Raw genomic sequence first — 25,007 nt, forward strand, 5'->3', positions numbered from 1 at the left:
GAAAGCCAGAAAACTGTGAGACAGCAAGAGAACAAAGGAACAGAGAAGAACAATGAAAACAACCATAAAATAACTAACAAAATAGCATTAGGTACATATTTATCAATAATTATTTTGGATGGGGGTGCCAGTTGAGCGTCTGACTTCAGCTCAGGTCATGATCTCGTGGTTTGTGAGTTCCAGCCTCACATCGGACTCTGTGTTGACAGCTCAGAGTCTGGAACCTGCTGTGGATTTTGTCTCCCTCTCTCCCTGCCCCTCCCCCACTTACACTCTGTCTCCCTCTCTCTCAAAAATAAAGATTAAAGAAACATTTAAAAATTATTATTTTGGATGTAAATGGACTAAATGTTCTTGCCAAAATACATAGTGTGACAGAATGGATTAAAAAAAGCAAGACCTATCTATATACTGCCTACACAACACTCATTTCAAACCTAAAGACACATGCAGATTTAAAATGAATGGATGTAAAAGCATTTATCAAGCAAATGGAAGTGAAAAGAAAACTGTGGTAGCAATACCTAGTATCAGACAAAATAGATTTTTAAAACAAAGATTGTCACAAGAGACAATGAAGGACACTATATAATCATAAAAGGAATAATCTAACAAGATAAAATAGTTACAAATATTTATGCACCCAATATGAAAGCACCCAAATACATAAAGCAAATAAGAACAAACATAAAGGACATAACTGATAGTAATACAATAATAGTAGAGGACTTTAACACCCCACTTTTATCAATGGATAAATCATCCAAATAAAATCAAGAGGGAAAGAGTGGCTTTAAATAACACATTGAACCAGATGGATCTAACAGATATACTCAGAACATTCAATCATAATAGAGCAGAATATACATTCTTTTCAAGTGCACATGGAACATTCTCCAGAACAGATCACAAAATAAGTCTCAAAAAAATAAAAACAAAAGGAAATTATACAATGCATCTTTTCTGACCACAATGCTATGAAACTGGAAATCAACCAGAAGAATATAAACATGTGGAGGTTAAGTAACATGCTACTAAATATTTGGATGGATCAACCAATAAATCAAAGAGGAAATCAAAAAATACATGGAGACAAATAAAAATGAAAACTCAATGATCAAAAATCTTTGGGATGCAGAAAAAGCTGTTCTAAGAGGGAAGTTCATAGCAATACAGTCCTTACCTCAAGGAGCAAAAAAATATCAAATAAAAAAACCTAACTTTATACCTAAAGGAGTCAGGAAAAGAACAAACAAAACCCAAATCCAATAAAAGGAAGGAAATAATAAAGAATACAGCAGAAATAAATTAAATACTAAATCAATTAATGAAACCAGGAGCTAGTTCTTTGAAAGGACCACCAAAATTCATAAACCTTTAGCCAAACTCACCGAAGAACAAAAAGAGGACTCAAATAAACAAAATCAGGGTTTCTCAGGACTCCAATAGACCTTGCTGCCACTGCTTGCCAAGGACCACAGTTGTCAATACAATGAACCAAGGAGACATCATGCCCTTGCTGGACCTGGAACTGGCAGATACCCCCACACTTAGCAGCCTGTACCACTAGAAGCAAGGTGACAACATGATCCAGCAAGTCCCCACCCAAAGGTGAAAGACTTCCTTTACCAAAGTCAGTCCATATAAGGCACCTGGGTGGCTCAGTCAGTTGAGTGTCTGACTCTTGATTTTGACTCAGGTCATGATCCCAGGGTCATGGAATCAAGCCCTATGTCAGGATCTAGGCTGAGCATAGAATCTGCTGGAGATTCTCTCTTTCTCTTTCCCTCTGCCCCTCTCCCCAGCTCACTCTCTCTCTTTCTAAAATTAAAAAAGTCAGTCCATAAAGTCTGGAAAAAGAAACGGCTTCTTCAAATGCACAAATACCTATGCAAGGCTACAGGAACCTTGAAGAATCAGGGAAATCTATCTTCCCCAAAGGAATACGTTAGATTCCTCCAGGAATTGCCTGACAAAGAATTCAAAGTAAGTGTTCTACAGATGGTTGGAGAGCTACAAGAGAGAAACAATTATACAATATCAAAGGAACAATAAAAGAACAAAATGAGAAGTTGAACAAAGAGAAAACACAAAAAGAATGAAACAAAAACTTTGGAACTGAAGAATACAATGACTAAACTTAAAGTATTCAAGTAGAGAGCTTCAATAGTAGAATTGAACAAACAGGAGAGAAATTTAGAGAGATTATCCATTCAAAGGAGAAAAAAAATAATGAAAAGGAATGAAGAAAGCATCTGGTACTAATGGGACACTAAAAGTAAAATAATGTGTGTATCAGTAGAGCGCTAGAAAAGGAAGAGAAGGATAAAGGGGCAAACAGCTTATTTAAAGAAATAATGGATGAGAAATTCCCAAATCTGGGGTTTTATCTAGATATTAAAGTTCATGATGCTAATAGGTGGCCTCAAAATTTGAATACAAAACAATCATCTCCAAGATACATAATAATAAAGCTGTCTAAAACTGAAGAAAAAAGAAAAGTGTTAAAGCAGTAAGAGAAAAAAATTTCTCTCCTATACAGGAATCCCCATAAACCTATCAATGGATTTTTCAGATACCTTGTAGGCTAGAAGAAAACAGGATGACATATTGAAAGTGCTATAGGAAAGAAACTGCCAACCAAAAAAACTTTATACAGTAAAGTTGTCCTTCAGAATTGAAGGTGAAATACTTTCCCTAGTAAACAAAGCTGAGCAAATTTATCACCAGTAAACCTACCTTACAAGAAATGCTGTAAGGGGGTCTTCAACCTGAAGAAAAAAGGATGCTAATTTGTATCAAGCAAACACAGGAACAAGAGTGCCCAGCTGGCTCAATTGGTTAATCGTCTGACTCCTGATTTCAGCTCAAGTCATGATCTCATGGTTCCGTGAGTTCAAGCCCCATGTTGGGCACTGCACTGCTTAGGATTCCCTCTCCCTCTTTCTCTGCCCCTCCTCCTCCCTCCCTCCCTCCTTCCCTCTAAAAAAGAATAAATAAACTTAAAAAAAAAAACCCACAGGAACATATACAATACACTGGTAAAGGTAAGCATACAGCCAAATTTAGATACCCTAATACTGTAATATAGTTATGTATTAACCTCTTAATTTTAGAATAAAGGTTAAAGGACAAAAGCATTTAAAACAGGTATAGCTTCAACAAGTTGTTAAAGGGATTACAGGCATAGCTTCAAGTTGTTAAGGGATACACAATACAAAAAGATATAAATGATGACATAAAAAATATAAAAGGGAGGGAGTAAAAAGAGATTTTGTATGTGATCAAAGTTAAGTTGTTATCAACATAAAATAGACTATAAAATGATACATAAGCTTCATGGTAACCACAAAGCAGAAACTTATAGTTGATATCCAAAATGATAAAAAGAAAATCAAAGCATACTACCAATGAAAATTATTAATACAAAAATAGGTAGTGAGAAATGAAAAAAGGAATAACAAAACTAAAAAACAGTCAGAAAACAATAAGATGGCATTAACAAGTCCACATCTTTCAATAATTACTCTAAATATAAGAGGACTGAATTCTCTAATCAAAAGGAATAGAGTGGCTGGATGGACAAAAAAAAAAAAAAAAAACAAAAAAAACAAAACACACACACACACCCAATTATATGCTGCTTACTCACTCCAGCTTTAAGGACATTTATAGGCACAAAGTGAAGGGATGGGAAAAAAATCCACATAAGTGGAAACCAAAAGACAGCAGGGGTGACTATAGAGCTGACCTTGAACAACACAGGTTTAAACTGTGCAGGTCCACTTAATACGTGATTTTTTTTTTTTTACAAACACAGTATATAATATGTTTCTCTTATGATTTCTTACCATTTTCTTTTCTTTAGTTTATTGTAAGAATATGGTATATAATACATATAACATACAAAATTATCTTAATTGAGTGTTTATGTGATTGGTCAACAGTATTCTAGTCAACAGTAGCCTATTAGTTAACTTTTCAGGGAGGCAAACGTTACATGTGGATTTTCAATTCTGTTGGGGGTCAGTACCCTTAAATCTCACATTGTTCAAGAATCAACTGTACTTATATCAGACAAAATAAACTTATAGCCAAAAATGGTAACAAGAGGTGAAGATGGTCATTATGTAATGATAAGGGAGTCTATTCATCAAGAAGCTGTAACAATCTGAAATATACATGCACTTAACAGTAGAGCACCTAAATATATTAAGTAAACTCTAACAGATTTGAATGGAAAAACAGACATTGTATTGTAAGAGCAATGGACTTCAATACCCCATTTTCAACAATGAATAGATCATTCAGATAGAAAATCAACAAGGAAATATTGGACTTGAACCATACTTTAGACCAAATGGAACAGATGTGCACAAAAAATTCCATCCAACAGTGGTAGAATACACATTCTTCACAAATGCACAAGGAACATTTTCCTGGATAGATCATATGATAGGCCACAAAACAACTCTTAGCAAATTTAAGACTGAAATCATACCAAGCATCTTTTCTGACCATAGTGCTATGAGAATAGAAATCAATAACAGGATTAAAGCTGTTAAATTCATAGATATGTGGGGATTAAACAACAAGCTGATGAATAACCAATGGGTCAAAAACTAAATCAGAGAGAAATCAAGAACTCTCTTGAAACAAATGAAAATGGACCACAATATATCAAACCCTATGGTATGCTGCAAAATCAGTTCTTTATTTTTTTTAAGTTTTAATTTATTTTTAGTATTCTCTACACCCAACAACGGGCTTAAAATTCATGACAAGATCAAGAGTTGCACGATTTTCTGACTGAGCCAGCCAGATGCCCCTGCAAAATCAGTTATAAGAGGGAAGTTTACAGACTATATGCCTACATTAACAGGAAAAATCTCAAAAAAGAAAAAGAAAGGAAAAGAAAAAAGACAAGAAAGATCTCAAAACAAACAGCTTCACTTAATATCTTCAGGAACTAAAAAAGAAAAATCAGCTAAGTCCCAAATAAGCAAATGAGAGGAAATAACAAATATCAGAGCAGAAATAAATGAGAGACAAGAAAAATAATGTATCAATGAAACTAACCTACATTTTTGAAAAGATAAATAGAATTGATAAACGTTAGCTAGACTATCACTGAGTGGAGAAAAGCAAATGTTTGTGCACTGTTGGTGGGAATGTAAATTGGTACAACTATTATAGAAATCAGTATGTAAGTTCCTCAAAAAATTAAAGATAGAACTACCATATCTGATTTCTGGGTATATATTTAAAGGACATGAAAAGAGGCTCTCAAAGAGATTATCTGTACCATCATGTTCAGTACAGCATTATTTACAATAGCTAACATATGGCAATTTAGTGCCTTAAAAACACAAGTTTATACTTCTGCATGTAAGAAGTTTGACATGAGTTTTTTTAAGATTTTACTTTTAAATAATCTCTACACCCAACATGGGGCTGGAACTCCCAACCTTGAAATCAAGAGTTGAATGCTCTACCAACTGAGCCAGCGAGGCACTCCTAAAATGAGTTTTATTGGGCTAAAACTAAGGTGTTGACAGGTCTAATTCCTTCTGAGGGCTTCAAGGAAGAATCTGTTTCTTGCTTCATCCAGCTTCTGGAAACTACCCGTATACCTTGGTTCCTGGCCACATTACTCCAATCTCTGCTTTGTTGTCCCATTGCCACCTTCTCTTGCCTCCATCTTATAAAAACTCTTGTGATTAGATTTAAGGTTTTATCCAGATAACCCAGGATAACTGCCCATCTCCAGATCTTTAACTGAATTACATCTGCAAGTCCCTTTTGCCATATAAGGTGACATTTTTTGGTTCTTGAAATTAGAATGTGAGTACCACAGTAGTCAACTCCTCTGTTACCCAGCCACTGGCAACCACTGCTGATAGATCTGTCCGTAGTAGTTTTACCTTTTCCAGAATTTCATGTAAGTGCAATTACTACAGCATGTAGCCTTTGCAGTCTGGCTTCTTTCTCTCTTAGCATAATAAATATGAAATTCATCCATGTCATCGCACCAATCAGTAGTTCATTCCTTTGCATTACTGATAAATATTCCATTGCATGGACATACCATATCTTGTTTCTCCATTCACAAGCTGAAGGATATTTGTGTTTCCAGTTTTTGCCAAGTATGAAAAAAGCTGATAAAAACACTGATGTGCAGTTTTTTGTGGGAGCAGTTTCATTCTCTTGGGTAATTACCTAGGAATAAGAATGCTAGTTTGTATGGTTAGCATGTTTAACGTTCTAAGAAACTGTCAAACTGCGCTGCAATGTACCTCTACCCCTTGTATCTTTTTTTAAAGTTTATTTATTTATTTTTAGAGAGAGTGAGTAAACAGAGAAGGGGCAGGGAAGGGAGGAAGAGGATCCCAAGCATGTTGCACACTGCCAAAGCAGAGCCCAACACAGGGCTCAAACTCATGAACTGTGAGACCTGAGCTGAAACCAAGCATTAGATGTTCAACCGACTGAGCCACCCAGGCACACACCACCCCCTTTATCTTTTCTGATGCACATATAGTTAACCACTGCATAAACAAAGAAAAAGTGTTCGTAAAGAAAACGTTAAGGAAATAGTTTTTGATTAGACAACACTGTTTACGAAAGTGCTAACAATGAATTCTCAATAGAGAAAGCCATAGATACAAAAATAGGAAAATACATTTAAAAGACAGGACAGATACTTCTAAAGGCTCTAACATATATCTAAGAATAATTCCAGAAATTACTTAAGAGAATAAGAGAACACAATATTCAATAAATAACAGCTGAAAATTTTCCAAAATTCTGGAGATATTTAAATCCACAGATTGATAATGCATAAACAGAATAGTCTTACCCAGACACACTATGATAAAAACAGTAAGGATAGTAAGAACAAAGAGAAAATCTTAAATCTACCATAATGAATAAACAAATTACCTAAAAGAATGAAAATTAAGATTGATAAAATATTTAACCAACAATAGCAGAAGCTAGACAACAATGAAAAAATCTACAACTTTTTATGTGAAATACTGGGACCAACAATATTTCAGAATTCGGATTTTTAGGGGGAAGAAGGATGTTAGAAAATTAATATGGTTCATATCCTCCTATACATTACATAGGACTTCCATTAGCGCATTTAGCCAACCCCAAGGAATAATGCTTAAGTAGCAAGGTGAAAGGGGTAGATGTTAGGCTCCAGAAGCTTCTACAGAGATATGAAGAGATACATCACAGTAGAGAAGATTGGGCAGAATAATACTAAGTTTGTTTGGAAACTGCAAATTAAATCACCACTTTACATGGTTTTACCCTTTTCTGTATTGTTTATATAAAAAATAAGTAAGTTAGTTTCCAGATCTTTTCTTCTGAAATCCCTCTCCTGCAAAAGTCCATCTCCTACTCCCTGGAGGTCCACTCTTGAAGTGTTTTTGGTCTATAATCCTAGAACTGTATTTTTAAAAATACCTTTTTTGACCTAGATTCAAAATAAGAAATGTATTTTACATTACAATACACAAATCACTTGCTCACACACATAAACACCTGTAATAAAGGTTTCTGTAATAGTTATTATATTATGTGACTAGTACTGGCATTTTCTATTGTTTTATTCAACTTGAAACAATATGACTTACTAAACTAACTTCATGACACACCAATTGGTAACAACCTGCATGCTAAAAATGATCTAGAAATTTTCTACGCATGTATACAAATTTTATACAAAAATGTGATAAGACCATACAAATTATATCTTTGTTACATTGTAGCTGACTTTAAGAAAAATTTTATTTAAATTCAAGTTAGATAACATAAATGTAATATTAATTTCAGGTGTAAAATTTAGTGATTCAGCACTCACATAGAACACCCAGAGTTCATCACAAGTGCACTCCTTAATCCCTATCACCTATTTAACCCCCCCACCCCCACACCTTTCCTCTGGTAAACCATCAGTTTGTTCTCTATAGTTAAGAGTCTGTTTTTTGGTTTGCCTCTCTCTCTCTTTTTTGTTTTGCTCATTTGTTTATTAAATTCCACATAAGAGTAAAATCATATGGTATTTGTCCTTCTCTGGCTTATTTTGCTTAACACAATACTCTCTAGCTCCATCCATGCTATTGTAAATAGACATTGTAGCTGTCTTTATTCAGTCTTTTTTACACTGTTAATATGTTCTTAGTGTCACTAAGAGCTAAAGCATACCTATATCCTCATTTGCACTTTCTTTACTTGTAATTGCATTCTGGAAGCAATAAATCATTTTCTTGGGGCACCTGGGTGGCTCAGTTAGTTAAGCGTCTGACTCTTGATTTTTGGCTCAGGTCAGGGTCTCATGGTTCATGGGTTTGAGGCAGTGCAGAGCCTGCTTGGGATGCTCTCTCTCCCTCTCTCTCTATTGCTCTCTTTCTCTCAAAAGTAAATAAACATTTAAAAATAAAACAAAGTAAAATAAAACAAAATAAAATATTTTCTAAAACAACTTTTTAAGGGAGTGCCTGATTGGCTCAGTTGGAAGAGCATGAGACTCTTGATCTCAAGGTCATGAATTCAAGCCCCACATTGGGTGTAGACATTATTAGAAAGAAATAATAAACTTTAAAAATAAATAAATAAAATAAAACGGCTTTCCAAGATATAGAACAGAAGTATCCGGTAGAGTAGTAACCTTCTTATGTCACAGATCAAAGAGATATATTTTCAAACTTCCACAAGAAATCCTATATTTTTATATGGAATTTCCTGTCAAACAGGCCAAGCTGTCTACATCATTCTTACTCACTGAAGTGGAATTTGAGGGTGGAGGTATTATTGCTTGAAAGAGTTATGAGTAATGTCAAGATCTCCCTCCTTTATGCCCCTGCTATGCCCTTTTATGTATGCATGTTAAGCTAGACTGTTTAGTTATTAGTTTTGTTATGTAAATAGTGTCATGAATTTAATCACAGACCTTTATGCTTTTCATAAGAGGTGAGAAATATGAGAAAGTGTTTACATTTTAAGAAGTGCAAATAAAACGTACAAAAATGTCCTACTGCAGCTGTATAATTTTATTAATAATTTCTAGATACCAAGTAAGCTATAATTTTTATTTAGAAAGAATAAGCATCAACCAATTTTAAATGGTAACATTTGGTAACTGACATAATAAACTAAGGTATTGCACTTAAGAATAACAAATAGGGTATGTTTCTTACAACTTTTAACTCTTTGGGTTTTTTTTACTTTTTATGTTGAAGTGACTTCAGATTTAATAATAACGTTAGGGGTGCCTGGGTGGCTTGGTCAGTTAAATGCCAGATTTCGGCTCAGGTCATGATCTCACGGTTCATGGGTTTGAGCGCTGCATCAGCTCAGAGCCTGGAGCCTGCTTCAGTTTCTGTGTTTCCCTCTCCTTCTGCCCCTCCCCACTTGCATTCTGTCCCTCTCTCTTAAAACTAAATAAACATTTAAAATAATAATAATAATAAAGTTACAAAATAGTACAAACCACTCAGCACCAAGATCTTGGTTTCTAAATATTATTCTTCAATAAAGGGAACAAGGTTCTGGAGAAATAGCCCATTTAGGACAGGGACAAGGAAAATACAAGATAAAAGAGAAGCATGTGGAAATATCAAAAAGCAAGGCAAAGCTCACAAACCAAAAGGATGGGGATATATCAAAAGGCCATAGGAGATCACCAGGATTTCCAGTAGTTAAAGCTGGAACCATTTCGGTGATAGAATAAATAATGTATTAGATTTAACTCAAAGAATGAAATAAATACAGCTGAGTCCATAGAAATATAAATAATAAATAGACAGAAAAGAGTCAAATATCCATTATAAAGGAATCCAAATGATATAACATAGAAACTATCCTGTCCAGGAGGTGAGGCTTAACCTGCACCCCACCCCAGCCTTTGAGACTGGGCTGGACTTAGTGACTCCCTCCCAAACAGAGTAGGAAAAATTGGAACTTTACAGAGGAGAAACCTGGCAGATACTACCTTAAGATATCAAGGTTTACATCACCAGAGATACCATATTGATAGCATCTACTCCTGATATGATGTGACAGAAAGGGTACTTCACTTCTGTAGTATTCTAAGAAGCCATAACCCCAGTCTAACCATGAGAAATACATACAAAAAACAAAATTGGGGGATATTCTTAGAAATATTTCTAAGATTATTTCTAAGAAATATTTCTAAGATATTTGAATTTCCTCAAAACTATCAATGTCATGAAATTTTTTTTAAAAAGGCTGAGAAACTGTCACAGACCAAAGGAGATTGAACAGAGATGACAAACAAATGCAATGTGGTACCCTGGACTGCATCTTTGAATAGAAAAGGGACATTAAGGGGCACCTGGGTGGCTCAGTCTGTTAAGGGCCTGATTCGATTTTGGCTCAGATCATGATCTCATGGTTGGAGAGTTTGAGCCCTGCATTGGGCTCTGCACTGACAGTGTGCAGCCTGCTTAGGATTCTCTCTCTCTCCCCCCCCAACTCCTCTCTCTGTCCTTCCTCCGCTTGTGCACACACTTGCTCTGTCTCTCTCTCTCTCTCTCAAAATATACTTAAAAAAAAAAAAGGACATTATGTGATTAAGGTCTGAAGTTTAGAGGAAAATTCATAGAAAACAGGTGAAATCTGAATAAAGTCAGATTTAGGGGTTTAGTTAATAGTAATGAACCAATATTGGTTTCTTAGTTTTCAAAAATGTACCATGGTAATTTAAAATGAAAACTAAAATTGGGCGAAGTGTGTACTATCTTTTAAACTTTTCTGTAACTCTGAAATTATTCCAAAACTTAGAAGTTTATTTTTTAAACAATACAATTTCCATAAACCCTTCTTCATTCAGATTCCCCAAACTTAACATGTGCTTTATCAGTGTCTTTCTCTCCCCTCTACAGACTTTTCTGAATTTGAAAACAAGTTGCAGACATCATTCCCCTTTATAAATATTTCAATGTAGTTCCTCAAAAAGTACATTAATCAAAATAAGGCACTTACCATTAATATAGCACTATCCAATTTACAGACCTTCACATTTTGCCAATTGTTCCACTACTATCTTTTATGACAAAAATAGAATAATAAAATAAAAGTAATTTTTTCCATCTTGACCAATGACTCAGCCCAGTGTCATACACTGTATTTAACTGTCATGTCTCTTTAGACTTTGATCTGAAGCAAGTTCCTCATTCTTTGTTTTTCTTGACCTTGACATTTTTTTAAAACAACAGGCCATTTTTGGTGAACTATCCCTCAGTTTGGGTTTAACTGAAGTTTTTTCATGTTTAAATTCAGGTTACATTTTTTTTTATAAGTTCATTTGCATTTTATTTTCTCTTTAAAAATAAAACACACACGTATACACAGAAGAAAGCAGATCCACTGAAAATGAGAGTGATATCCACTCAGTGCTACTAGCAGGATGGGCCAGGGTTTCCACTTCCATGGTCTGGATGAGAAGGGTTTTGCATTTGTTTGGCTGGGTCAGTTTCACCATTCATCAGGTGTTCCAGGTGAGTCATTCAGTTTTGGTTTCTCTCTGAAAGACCCCCTTTGGAGGTCGCTGTATGGCCCACATGTGTTTGTTTCTGCTGCCAAGCTGGTCTAATCAGATGACAATATGGCAAAGGCTCCCGCATTTCCAGCTGCCCAGAGTTTCTTTCTTTCTTTTTTTATTTTAATTGCAGTATAGCTAACATACAGTGTTATACAAGTCTCAGGTGTACAATTTAGTGATTCAACAATTCTATACATTACATAGTGCTCATCATAAATGTATTCTTTAATCCGCATCACCTAGCTCCCTCATTCCCCCACCCACCACACATCTTGGAACCATCAGTTTGTTCTCCATGGTTAAGAGTTTGTTTTTTGGTTTGTCTTTCTCTTTTTCCTTTGCTTCTTTGTTTTGTTTCTTAAATTCTACATATGAGTGAAACTATATGGCATTTGTCTTTCTCTGGCTGACTTATTCCACTTAGCATAAGAATCTCTACCTTCATCCATGTAGTTGCAAATGGCAAGATTTAATTCTTTATTATGGCTGAATATATTCCATTGCATATACATATCACTTCTTTATCCATTCATCTATTGATGGCCACTTGGGCTGCTTCCAAATTTTGGCTATTGTAAATAGTGCTTTAATAAACATAGGGGTACATGTATCCCTCTGAACTAGCATTTTTGTATGTTTTGGGTAAATACCCAGTAGTGTGATTTAACATGGAAAACTTCACAAATTTGAGTGTCATCCTTGTGCAGGAGTGTCATGCTAATCTGCTCTATATCATTCCAATTATAGTACATGCACTGCTGAAGAAAGCACTCTATTTTTAACTTTTTGAAAAACCTCCATGCTGTTTTCCACAGTGGCTGCACCAGTTTGCATTCCCATCAACAGTGCAAGAGGCTTTTTTCTCCATATTCTCACCAGCACTTATTTCTTGTTGATGTCAGCCATTCTAACAGGTGTGAGGTGATATCTCATTGTAGTTCTGATTTGCATTTCCCTGAAGAGGAATGATGTTGGCCATCTGTATATCTTCTCTGTAGAAAAGTGTCTTCATGTCTTTTTTAAAAGTTTTTATTTAAATTCCAGTTAATTAACATACAGTATAATATTAGTTTCCTGTGTATAATTTAATGATTCAACACTTACATACAACACCCAGTGCTCATCCTTACAAGTGCACTTTTCTTTTTAACATTTTATTTTGAGAGAGCTAGACAGAGCACAAGTGGGGCAGGGGCAGAGAGAGAAGAGGGGACACAGAATCCTAAGCAGGCTCCAGGCTCTGAGCTGTCAGCACAGAGCCCGACGCGGAGCCTGAACCTACCAACTGTGAGATCATGACCTGAGCTGAAGGTGGCCACCCAACTGACTGAGCCACCCAGGTGCCCCAATACAGCAAGTGCACTTCTTAGTCCCCATCACCTTTATAAACACTGGAGTGCTTCGAATTAGTATTTTTGTATTCTCTGGGTAAATACCTAGTAGTACAATTACTGGATCATAGGGTAGTTCTATTTTTAACTTTTTGAGAAACCTCCATACTGTTTTCCACAGTGGTTGCACCAGTTTGCATTCCCACCAACAGTGTAAGAGGGTTCCCCTTTCTCCACATCCTCTCCAAGACCTCTTATTTCTGTGCTGTAAATTTTAGCCATTCTGACAAATGGGTAGTGATATCTCATTGAAGTTTTGTTTTTCCCTGATGATGAGTGATGTTGAGCATCTTTTCATGTGTCTGTTGACAATCTGTTTGTCAGATTGTCATGAAGAGAAGAGAAATGCCTCATGTCTTCTGCCCATTTTCTAATTGCATTTTTTGTGTGTTTTGGGTGTTGAGTTGTATCAATTCTTTATATATTTTGCATACAACCTTTTATCAGATATTTCATTTACTACTAACCTTTTATCAGATATATCATTTGCAAATATCTTCTTCCATTCTGTAGGTTGTCTCTTAGTTTTGTTGATTATTCCCTTCACTGTGCGGAAGCTTTTTACTTTGATGTAGTCCAACAGTTTGGTTTTGCTTTTGTGTCCCTTGCCTGAGGAGACATATCTAGAAATATGTTGCTATGGATGATGTTAGAGAAATTACTGCTTGTGTTCTCTTTCAAGATTTTTATGACTTCAAGTCTTAAATTTAGGTCCTTAATCCATTTTGAGTTTATTTTTGTGTATGGTGTGAGAAAGTGGTCCATTTTCATGCTTTTGCATGTAGCTATCCAGTTTTTCCAACACCATTTATTGAAGAGACTATCTCTTTCCTGTTGCATATTCTTTCCTCCATTGTTAAGGATTAATTGATCATAGAATTGTGGTACGTGTTACATATTTTGTAATACCACAGAAGTGATATTATGCTCTTCTCAGTACATACTATCAGAATATATTATGTCTATTTGTCCCATTACTAATAATGTTGACAACCTGGTAAAAATGCGGTAAAAATACTGTAAAGTTGCAATTTTTTTCCTTCAGTGATTAGTAAGTGTCTTGTGGGGAGGTATTTTGACACGGTAAAACCACCCTCCTTTGTCAACTCTTCATGTATTAGTGGTAGGATCCATAGATGCTAACTGCTTGAAACATTTCCCAGCTATGTTTACATAGATGGCTTCCATATCAACTCATCTAGCTCTATAAAAAAGCATGATGGCATTTTCATTAAGATTATATTAAAATTATAAATTAAGGAGAACTATCTTTTCATTGGTTCAAATCTAGTTGTGTATCTTTAAGAAGTATATTAAAGATTTATTCAAATAGCTTTTGTATAATTCTTGTTATATTTATTCCTAAGTATTTTATCTTCTTTGTTGGTGTTAAATTGGGGTTTTCCCTAACATTATATCTGCTAACTGATAAGTGGTTGTGTATGTAAAGGATTTTAGGTTCTATTGAATTATACTGAATGGTAATTTTATAGCTTAGTGGTTACTGAATTATTTTGTCTGAGTTAGTTTTAATGATTCTCTAGGTCAGTAGTACACAATCTTTTTCTATAAGATGTTAAAATGTTTTCAGCTTTGTTGGGCCAGACCATTTTTACCACAACTCTCCAACCGGGCCAGTGGAAGGAAAAGTAGCTACACACAATACACAAACAAAATGATATGACTAGATTTGGTTACTGGGTTCCTTTACTGATCCCTGCTCTAGGGTTTTCTAGGTATACTACCTTAACTGCAAATAGAGATTGTTGCCTTATTTTCTAACTGTTATGACTCTACTGATTGCTCTGGTTTAATTGCATTGCCTAATATCTCCAATAAAATGTTTAATAGTGTTACTGGATATCCTTGCCTTGTTCCTAATGTTAGTACTGAAAATGCCCTTAGTGTTACCCATTAAGAAGATGTTAAGAAAATATTCATTGATTCCTCTTTGTTGAGTGTTTTTACTAGGTGTTTATTTTTGAAGGTCATTTAAGTGTCTATATATGATTTGTTTCCTTATGTACAACATGTCAGGGGCACCTGAGTGGCTCAGTGAGTTGAGCAGCCAACTTTGGCTCAGGCCATGATTTCATGTGAGTTTGAGCCCCACGTCAGGCTTGATGCTGGCAGCTTGGGCCTGTCTGTCCCCTTTCTCTCTACCCTTCCTGGCTCATGTTCTCTCTCTCTCTCTCAAAAATAAATAAATAAATAAATAAATAAATAAATAAATAAATAAATAAATAAATAAATAAAATATAGGGGCGCCTGGGTGGTGCAGTCGGTTAAGCGTCCGACTTCAGCCAGGTCACGATCTCACAGTCCGGGAGTTCGAGCCCCGCGTCAGGCTCTGGGCTGATGGCTCAGAGCCTGGAGCCTGTTTCCGATTCTGTGTCTCCCTCTCTCTCTGCCCCTCCCCCGTTCACTCTCTGTCTCTCTCTGTCCCAAAAATAAATAAACGTTGAAAAAAAAAGATGAAAAAAATATATATATATATAAATATATACACACAATATGGCATATTCTATTAATGGGTTTCCTAATATTTAGCCAACCTTGTGTTCCCAGAATAAATCCCACACTGTCATGGTATATTATTTTCTTAATGCACAGGAATTTGTTAAGTAATATTTTATCTATTTATAGTTGCTATCAGTCTTTAATTTCTTTTTTGCACTATCTTTAAGAATTGGTATTATTCACTTTCAATGGTCTGGAATAATTTATAGAGCACTAAGACTATTTGGTGTTTAGATATTTCATAAAATATCCTTGTGGAACTATATGGGCCTGGTGCTTTTTTAGAAAGTAGGTCTTTGTTATCTTTCTCTATGTCTTCTACAGAAACTACAGTATCTCAAATGTCAAATGTGCCAGGTTTTTTTTTTTTTTAATATTTATTTATTTACTGGGATGGGGTTGGGGAGCAGAGAGAGAGGGAGAGAGACAGTCCCAAGTAGGCTCTGCGCTGTTAGTGCAGAGCCCAATGCAGGGCTTGATCTCACAAAGTGTGAGATCATGACTTGAGCTGAAATCAAGTCAGACACTTAACCAACTGAGCCACCCAGGTGCCCCAACAGTTTCAAAAAACCATATTTACCTTGGAAATTACCTTTATCAACTAGGTTTTCAATTGTATTTAAAAAGAGATTTGCAAAGGAGGTTCTTATAATATTTTTTTAATTGAGCTATAATTCCCATATCATAAAATTTACCTTTTTACACTAATATGCGATAAAGTGTACCCTCCTATCCCAAATTCATATGTTGAATTCATCTAGTACTTCAGAATGTGACTATATTTGGAGACAGGACCTTTAAAGAAGTAATTAAGGTAGAAGGAGGAGATATGGATGGGCCCTAATTCACTATGAATGGTCCTCATCTGAAGAGGAGATTGGACACAGACAACACACAGACCATAAGGTGATCATGTAAGGACACAGTGAGAACACAGCCATCTATGAGCCAAGGAGAGGCCTCAGAATAAGATCAACCATGCTGACACCTTCATCTCAGACCTCTAGCCTCCAGAACTGTGAAAAATAAACTGCATTGTTTAAGTCACCCAGTCTGTGGTATTTGTGATGGCAATCCTAGCAAACTATTACATAAAACACTCAATTCACATTTATGCAACCATCACCACTGTCTACTTCCAAAACATTTTCATCACATAACCCTGTACCCATTATCTGTAACTCCCAATTTCTGCTTTCCTCAGTCCCTGGCAACCACTAAATCTATTCTCTATCTCCTTACATGTTGATATCCATTTGTCCCAGCACCATTTGTTGAAAATAGTTTTCTTTCCCCATTGAGTTTTCTTGGCATCCCTGGTGAAAATAAGCTGACCATAAAGACGTTTATTCTTGTACTTTCAGTTCTATTCCATGGAACTATGTCTGTCTTTATGCCGTTTATTTTTGGTGGGGGAGTGAGGGGTAATAGACATTTTCATCAACTGAAACAGAACTTTTTATCCTCATTTCCTCTTTCGTTTTGGAAATTAGTTTTATGTAGTTCAAGTTGCTGTCACTTCTGCATTTCTGTGAACAGGACTGACTGGGGCAGTTTATAAGATTCCTGTATCTTACATAGGATAGAATATCCTCTGCTTTTAGTAAAGAATGATTTCTTTACTGATTGGATCTGGGGGGCAGGGCAACATGAAGGGATTTGCCCTTCTGTTTTTAAAAATATTCTTCTGTCTTGCAGGATCCTAAATTTTCCTCTCCTGCTTTTTTTTCCTTTTAACTATTTAGTTTCCAAAGGGCAATTTCCCATCATTTTTTACCTTTCTTCCCCAAAAGATATGCCTTTCCAAAATTGCTTCTGTGTGTCCTTTACAAACATGTAAGTCCCTTTCCTGTAGTGTGCTCTGATTTATAAGTAAGCTTTTTTTTTTTTTTCAAAACTTCAGTATTTAGGGAAGAACTTCCTTTCCTGAAGGTGATTTTAATCAATCGTAAGTATGTCACTAGCTCCTTTCTTGTTCTGTGCAATTTTTCCCAAACCACCCTTGCTGTGGTGGCTTCCACAGAGGCATGAATGATGGCTTATTATGATTTGATATTCATTTTTCTATTTACAGATAATCTGAAGTTTGAATACTCTCTTTGTTCTAGTTATGTTAAAACATGGGATTATGTATAGTTTTATTTGTTCTTTATTGTTTTTTGGAGGATGTGTATGGAGATTCAGATTCATGCATTTGCGGTTACTTCAGTTATCCAGTCTATCTTTTAATATTTTTGTGAATATTTTGTTTGTTTTTCCTGGATGAAGAACTGTCAGGCTCTTAATGGTCTGAGGTATGTGTACTCTAGTACTGCAACGGTAATACTGCTCCAGAGCAATATTGCAACTGACTAATCTTCACTGACTCAATGGTCAATATAGTATAAAGGTAATTACTATAGATACTGTACTCCTACCATGGCATTAAAATAATTCACAAACTATGTGGCATTTAATCAGTAATGACAACTGTAGAAGAAAAACTTGTTAACTAAATGCAAAATAAAACAACAGTCTTACATACAGAAGGAAATTCTTTTAAGGTTCTTTTTCCACTAGAAAATTATTTTTCCTTAAACAGGTTTAATAAATTACAGGTTTATCATAATGTCTATATAAGAGAGCATTTGATTCACAGTCCATACTACTTTTGGCTTTTCTTGAGCTTTGCTTACCAGAATACAGCCCACATGAAAAACCTAATGAACATGATATTAAAAATATCATATGAAATTACTGTCTCCTTATATCTTAAAGAATGTTTACCTATACTTAATAGAAATTAACCTGGAATTAGTTTTAGTAAAAGATATTTCATTTTAGTAAAGAGATTTTTTTTAAGTTTATTTATTTATTTTGAAAGACAAAGAATGAGTGGGGGAGTGGCAGAGAAAGGCAGAGAGAGAATCCCAAGCAGGCTCTACGCTGTCAGCATAGGCCCAACGCAGGGCTTGATCTCATGGAACCATGGATCATGACCTAAGCTGAAACCAAAAGTCAGATGCTTAACTGACTGAGCCACCCAGGTGCCCCAGTAAAGAGGTTTCTTTAAATTACTGTGACTTACTATTTTTATTCTTGGAGCTGCAACAAGCATTACTTAGGTGTTATTATACTAATTTTACTTTACATAGGAGTTAGAACTGATTACTGGGAATTTGAAACTATTCAGGTTCTATCAGTTAAACAATATGTGATCTTAGGTAAATAACTTTGCTTCTCTCAACTGTTGTTTTTTTCATATGAAATACGTAATTATTTGATAATATCTATTATGAGAGGTTGTGAAAGGTTTAATTAGGTGTTTCCAAAATCCTTTTAAATATTCAAATGAAAAAGAGTCAATGCAAATTACCAATAATTATCAGTTTGGCTAGTACACATTACTCCACTAACCACCATTGCCAGAACACTCATTGCGGTATCCTAGGAAACTAAGTATATCTCCCAAAAACCTACTATTCCCCTCAATATAAAACGATTTTACTTTTTTTTTCTTTCTTGTTTTATTTTCAAATTTTTAGTTAAATTCCAGTTAGTTAACATTCAGTGCAATATTGGTTTCAGGAGTAGAATTCAGGGATTCATCACTTACATACAACATCCAGTGCTCATCCTAACAAGTGCCCTCCTTAAATGCCATCACCCATCTAGCCCATCCCCTACCATCCCCTCCATCAACTCTGTTTGTTCTCTATTTTTAAGAGTCTTTTATGTTTGTTTCCCTCGTTCTTTTTTCCTTTTTTTCCTTCCCATATGTTCATCTGTTTTGTTTCTTAAATTCCACATATGAGGGAAATCATATGGTATTTGTCTTTCTCTGACTGACTTATTTCACTTAGCATAATACACTCTAGCTCCATCCATGTTGTTTCAAATTGAAAGATTTCATTCTTTCTCATAAAATCATTTTACTAATAGGTATTGCTGTACCATACATATAAGAACATTTAGCCCTTTTATCAAATACTATACATGGTATACTATTATAAAGTCTTTTTCTTTTTAACATAATAATATTTTATGGGGACCTGGGTGGCTCTATCAGTTGAGTGTCTGACTCTTGATTTCAGCTTGGGTCATGATCCTAGGGTGCTGGGATCAAGCCCCATGTCAGGCTCCACACTGAGCGTGAGGCCTGCTTAAGATTCTCTCTTTCTCCCCACCTCTGTCCCCTCCCCTGCTCATGTGGGCATTCTCTCTCTGAAATATAAATAAATAAATAAGTAAGTAAGTAAATAAATAAATAAATAAATATTTTAATAGGAGCTACTGCTACTTCACGTAATAAAAATAATTAGTCTGGGCGCCTGGGTGGCTCAGTCAGTTAAGCATCCGACTTCAGCTCAGGTCATGATCTCACGGTTTGTGGGTTTGAGCCCCACATCAGGCTCTGTGCTTACAGCTCAGAGCCTGGAGCCTGCTCCAGATTCTGTGTCTCCCTCTCTGCTCCTCCCCTACTTGCACTCTGTCTCTCCCTCTCTCAAAAATAAACAAACATTTAAAAATAAATAAATAAATAAATAAATAAATAAATAAATAAAAATAAAATTAGTCCTTTGCACCATATTTCCATATAACAGTAAGTTGACTTTTAATATTGCCCTGAATCAATGTTTTCTTTCTTAATAGCTCTTGAAATCAAAAATTTTCTATTCAGGAGTGCCTACGTGGCTAAGTCAGTTGAGCATCCGACTTCAGCTTAGGTCATGATCACATAGTTCTTGGGTTCTAACCCTGTGTCGGGCTCTGTGCTGACAGCTCAGAGCCTGGAGCCTGCTTCAGATTGTGTCTTCCTCTCTCTCTGCCCTTCCACTGTTCATGCTCTGTCTGTCTCTCTCTCTGTCTCTCTCGTTCTCAAAAATAAACTTTAAAAAATTTTTTCAATAAAATTTTTCTATCCATATTATAATAGTATCCAAAAGTACTAACAATAATTTTTATATTTCTAATGAGTATAATCATGTCTTACGCAATTAGTGTCTTAAACTGAAGATTTCTCAGCAACAATATTTACTCTACCTGTCCAAAACATATTTAGTGAATATACACTACTATCATATAATTACCACTTAACTATTTTAAGCAACTTACAAAAAACAAAATCCCAAAACTTCCCTGTTTGCTCCTTTGTTTAACATTTAAATGAGTCTGGCTCTGTGCTGAGTGTGAAGCCTGCTTGAGATTCTTCCTTTCTCTCTCCCTCTTCCCTTCTCCCCTGCTTGAGCTCTCTCTCTCTCTAAAATAAAAAAACAAAAACATTTACTGAGTGCCCATGGTTTACAAATACAGTCTCTAGTTATCTCAGATATTAGAAATAGCATGTGGTGACAGAGCAAGGAATACAGGATGGAGTTAGACATACCCAGTAGCCTCAGAAGGGACAATGACACACAACTGAAGAACAAGTATCCCTTGTTAAACTGAGCATGCCATTCCAAAGGACATTGTTGGATCTTATAGATTGAATCAATATTTAAGTTGGCCCAAGCACATCACTATTAAAAGGCCATGATTAGAAACAAAACCCTGAATTCTCATTCTTCATGGAACTTAGAATAAATGTCAGTGGATGAAAATTAATATTTTGTCTCTGTGCTTTGATTATTCAGTCACCCCAAATATAGCTTCTCACTTACATGTATTTTTTAAATTTTTTGTTTATTTATTTCTGAGAGAGACAGAGAGAGAGAGAAAGCAAGTAGGAAAGGGGCAGAGAGAGGAGACACAGAATCCAAAGCAGGCTCTAGGCTCTGAGCTGTCAGCACAGAGCCCAATGCAGGGCTCAAACTCCTGAACCGCAAGATCATGACCTGAGCTGAAGTCGGATGCTTAACCTACTGAGCCAGGTTAAGGTCCCCCTCACTTACATATTTTTTTGAAATTTATTTATTTTGAGAGAAGAAAGTGTGAGTTGGGGAAGGGCAAAGATGGGAGACAGAATCTCAAGCAACTCGGTGCTTGACCTCAGGAACCATAGAATCATAACCAGAGCTGGAATCAAGAGTTGGATGCTTAACCAACTGATCCACCCAGGCACCCCTCACTTCTATTTGAATCCTATCCCTATGGTGGGTTCCAGTTGTAATCCCACATCCAAAAATACTCCAATGGATTTTATTCATCCTGTATTGCATTGCATCGTATGAATTTAGAACTCCTCCAACCTATGTATTGATCTTAGTTACTTATCTCCACTATAGGAGTCCATAGTCCTGGGACTTTTACTCATATGGCATTACAATACAAATGCCTTACTGGTAGAAACAGTCAAACATGTAAGAATCCTTCGAAATTGTTAAAAAATTAAAAATGGGAAGTAATGAAAATGTTACCACCTTCACATTTTCTGACTCTGAAACATATAAGCTGTCAATACTATTTCTCATTGCTAGTATAAATAACTGAATCAAGTTATCCTAATAAAATTTTGAAAGTGTTTAAAACAGGAAACTAAAAAAATAATAAAAAACAGGAAACTATTTTAAGATACTTTTAAAATATTAATGAAAAGCATACTGAATGTCTATGCTAAATTATGAAACTACAACACCACACCAAATATGAGCATAAAGTTTTCAAATTCTGTCTTACCAACTGCCTCAAAATAATGAATTTATTTTAAATAAGTCACAAATATAAGCAATCCTAGAAGAGTTGGCTATTCACCTTTTAGATAAATGTTCTTTTAAAAAGCCTTGAGAATTTGACATTAATACTGTATTTCTTTCTCATATTTTAACATCTATGAAAATTTGAAGAACATATAGAAAGTTTTATTCATATATTTTTGAAAAGTCTGTCTTTTGTATTTAAAAACAGGGAGCGGAAGGTACATGCTTCCAGTTATGGAATGAATTAAGTCACAGGGATGAAAGAGAATATAGTTAATGGTATTAACTATATAATAGCATCATATAGTGCCAGTAGCTACATTTGTGGTAAGCATTGAATAATGTATAGAGTTACCAAATCACTATGTTGTACACCTGAAACTAATGCAACAGTGTATGCCAACTCTATTTTTTTTTAATTTTTTTAATGTTTATTTCTGAGACAGAGAGAGACAGAGCATGAACGAAAGAGGGTCAGAGAGAGGCAGACACAGAATCTGAAGCAGACTCTAGGCTCCGAGCTGTCAGTACAGAGCCCAACGCGGGGCTCGAACTCACAAACCGTGAGATCATGACCTGAGCTGAAGTCGGTCGCTCAACCGACTGAGCCACCCAGGTACCCCTAACTCTACTTTAATAAACAAACAAATAAAGAAATAAAGTGAAAATACTGTACAGTTCTCCCAAGAAGAAAGGAAAAGAAGCAATAGTGCGTCTGAAAAAAAAAAAATCAATCCATAATAATGGCTTTTTAGAAGAAATTTAGAGTATGAACTGTATCTTCAGTTCTATTTAAAAGACTTTTTTAAAAGACTGTTTAAAAAAAAAAACAATTTCCTGTTTTAAACACTTTCAAAATTTTATTAGGATAACTTGTTCAGTGATTTATACTATCAATGAGAGATAGTATTGACAGCTTATATATTTCCGAATCAAGAGAAAATGTGAAAGTGGTCACATTTTCATTACTTCCCATTTTTAATTTTTTAACAATTAAAAGACTTTTTAAATAGAAAATATTTCAAGTCTATTTAAAATACTTCTTCAATCTATAAAAATTTTAAATGTCAATTTCTTCCTTTTAAATTATAGAAAGATACCATAACTAACTCAATGAGTTGCTATTCAAACATGTAGAATATAAATATTTGAATAATTTTATTTTATCTTATTTGCTATTAAACTCAACAATTTATTTGTAGACGGCAATTTCTACCATAAACACTAATCATATTTAAATCAACTAATCATTTTGCAACAACATGGACGGAGCTATAGAGTATAATGCAAAATAAAGTCAGTTAGAGAAAGATAAATACCATATGATTTCACTCATATGTGGACTTGAAAGAACAAAACAAATGAGCAACAACAACAACAAGAAAAAGAAACAAAGCAAAAAATGCTCTTAACTATAGAGAACAAACTGATGGTTACCAGAAGGTAGCTGGGTTCGGGGATGAGTGAAATAGGTGAAGGGGATTAAGAGTACATTTATCATTATGAGCACTGAGTAACGTATAGAATTGTTAAATCACTCTACTGTAACCTGAAACTAATGTAACACTGTATGTTATACATACTGGAATTAAAATTAAAAAAAAATAAATAAATAATAAAGTCTGGCAATTCAAAGATACTACTTTCCTAATATCAGGCATGCAATTTGCAAAGCAATTATAAAAGAGTAAATTCTACGAATTATAAATACCACTTCTAATTTTTTATACTATTTATTTTCTATTACTAGTACTTATTACCACTTATTTTATAACATCTTATTTAATTACCTGGGCTGCTATAACAATATCACAGACAACATATCTCTCTCTCAGTTCTGGAGGCTGGGAAGTCCAAGATGAAGGTAACTGGTGAGGCTCCACTTCCTGGTTTATAGACTGCTGTCTTATTGTGTATTCACATTGCTCTCTCCTTCTTCTTACAAGGGTACTAATCCAATTATGAGGGTCCCACCATAGTAACACAGACTAAACCTGTTTATTTCCCAAAGTTCCCACCACTAATATCATCACTTTGGGGATTAGGGTTTCAATATATGAATTTGGGGCGAGGGGTGGGGAAACATGTTTATTTCAATGCATAACACTAATGGACAGGATGAAAAGTTTCTCAATCTCATAAAGTGTTACAGTCTAATATTTCTTAGAAAAACTATGTTCAAGTAGAATTTATATTACCTATATATATTCTATGTGTTACATAGATTTCATGGTTAAACACGATTTAATCATGAAAAATGTTTGGGCAAATTTAACTGGCAAACAAAGTTTGATTAAAGAAAAATACTACAGGGGTGCCTGGCTGGCTCGGTCGGTTGAATGTTTGACTCTTGATTTTGGCTCAGGTCATGATCCCATGGTCGTGGGATCGGGCTCGGCGCTGCTGAGTGCATCGGGGGTGCATCGGGCTTGGCGCTGATCGTGAAGCCTGCTTAGGATTTTCTCTCCCTTCCTTTGCCCCTCACCCCCACTTGTTCACCCTAGCTCTCTAAAATAAAAATAAAAATAAATTACTACAAAACTTCATTTTGATGTGCTAAATAGATTCATGCTTAGTTTTTAGTAAAATCTACAGAATTAAAACATTTCTAATCAATGATAATCCAAAAGAATACTATGAAGTATTAAAAAAAAAAAAGAAAAACCAAAAATATTCTATAAATTAAATCTAAATGTGATTAATGTCATAGTCATCAGCCACCATGAAAAAGACACATTACAAAATAAAATTTATGTACACATCTTACAGTGCAAATATTAAGAGAATACATTCAGTTACAGATACATAGAATGTTTTTTTTTTCAATTTTTTCTCTAATAATTTTTTAAGGATTGATGAAGGTTATTCTAATATATTCCTGAATTAAAAAAAAAAACCTTATGTTTT

The 25,007-nt window shown here is 35.0% G+C and overlaps 1 protein-coding gene and 1 non-coding gene across 6 annotated transcripts in view; both read right to left on the reverse strand.

The window, feature by feature from the left end:
* BAZ2B (bromodomain adjacent to zinc finger domain 2B) overlaps positions 1–25,007 on the reverse strand; it is a 500,560-nt gene that overhangs the window by 448,154 nt on the left and 27,399 nt on the right. The gene's annotated exons all lie outside the window — the stretch shown is intronic.
* On the reverse strand, positions 12,238–12,344 carry LOC111562068. Its single transcript, XR_002745127.1, has one exon. It is a non-coding gene; the product is annotated as a U6 spliceosomal RNA (small nuclear RNA).

Source organism: Felis catus, chromosome C1 (genome assembly GCF_018350175.1).
Source record: "Felis catus isolate Fca126 chromosome C1, F.catus_Fca126_mat1.0, whole genome shotgun sequence".
Classification (NCBI taxonomy): Eukaryota; Metazoa; Chordata; class Mammalia; order Carnivora; family Felidae; genus Felis; species Felis catus.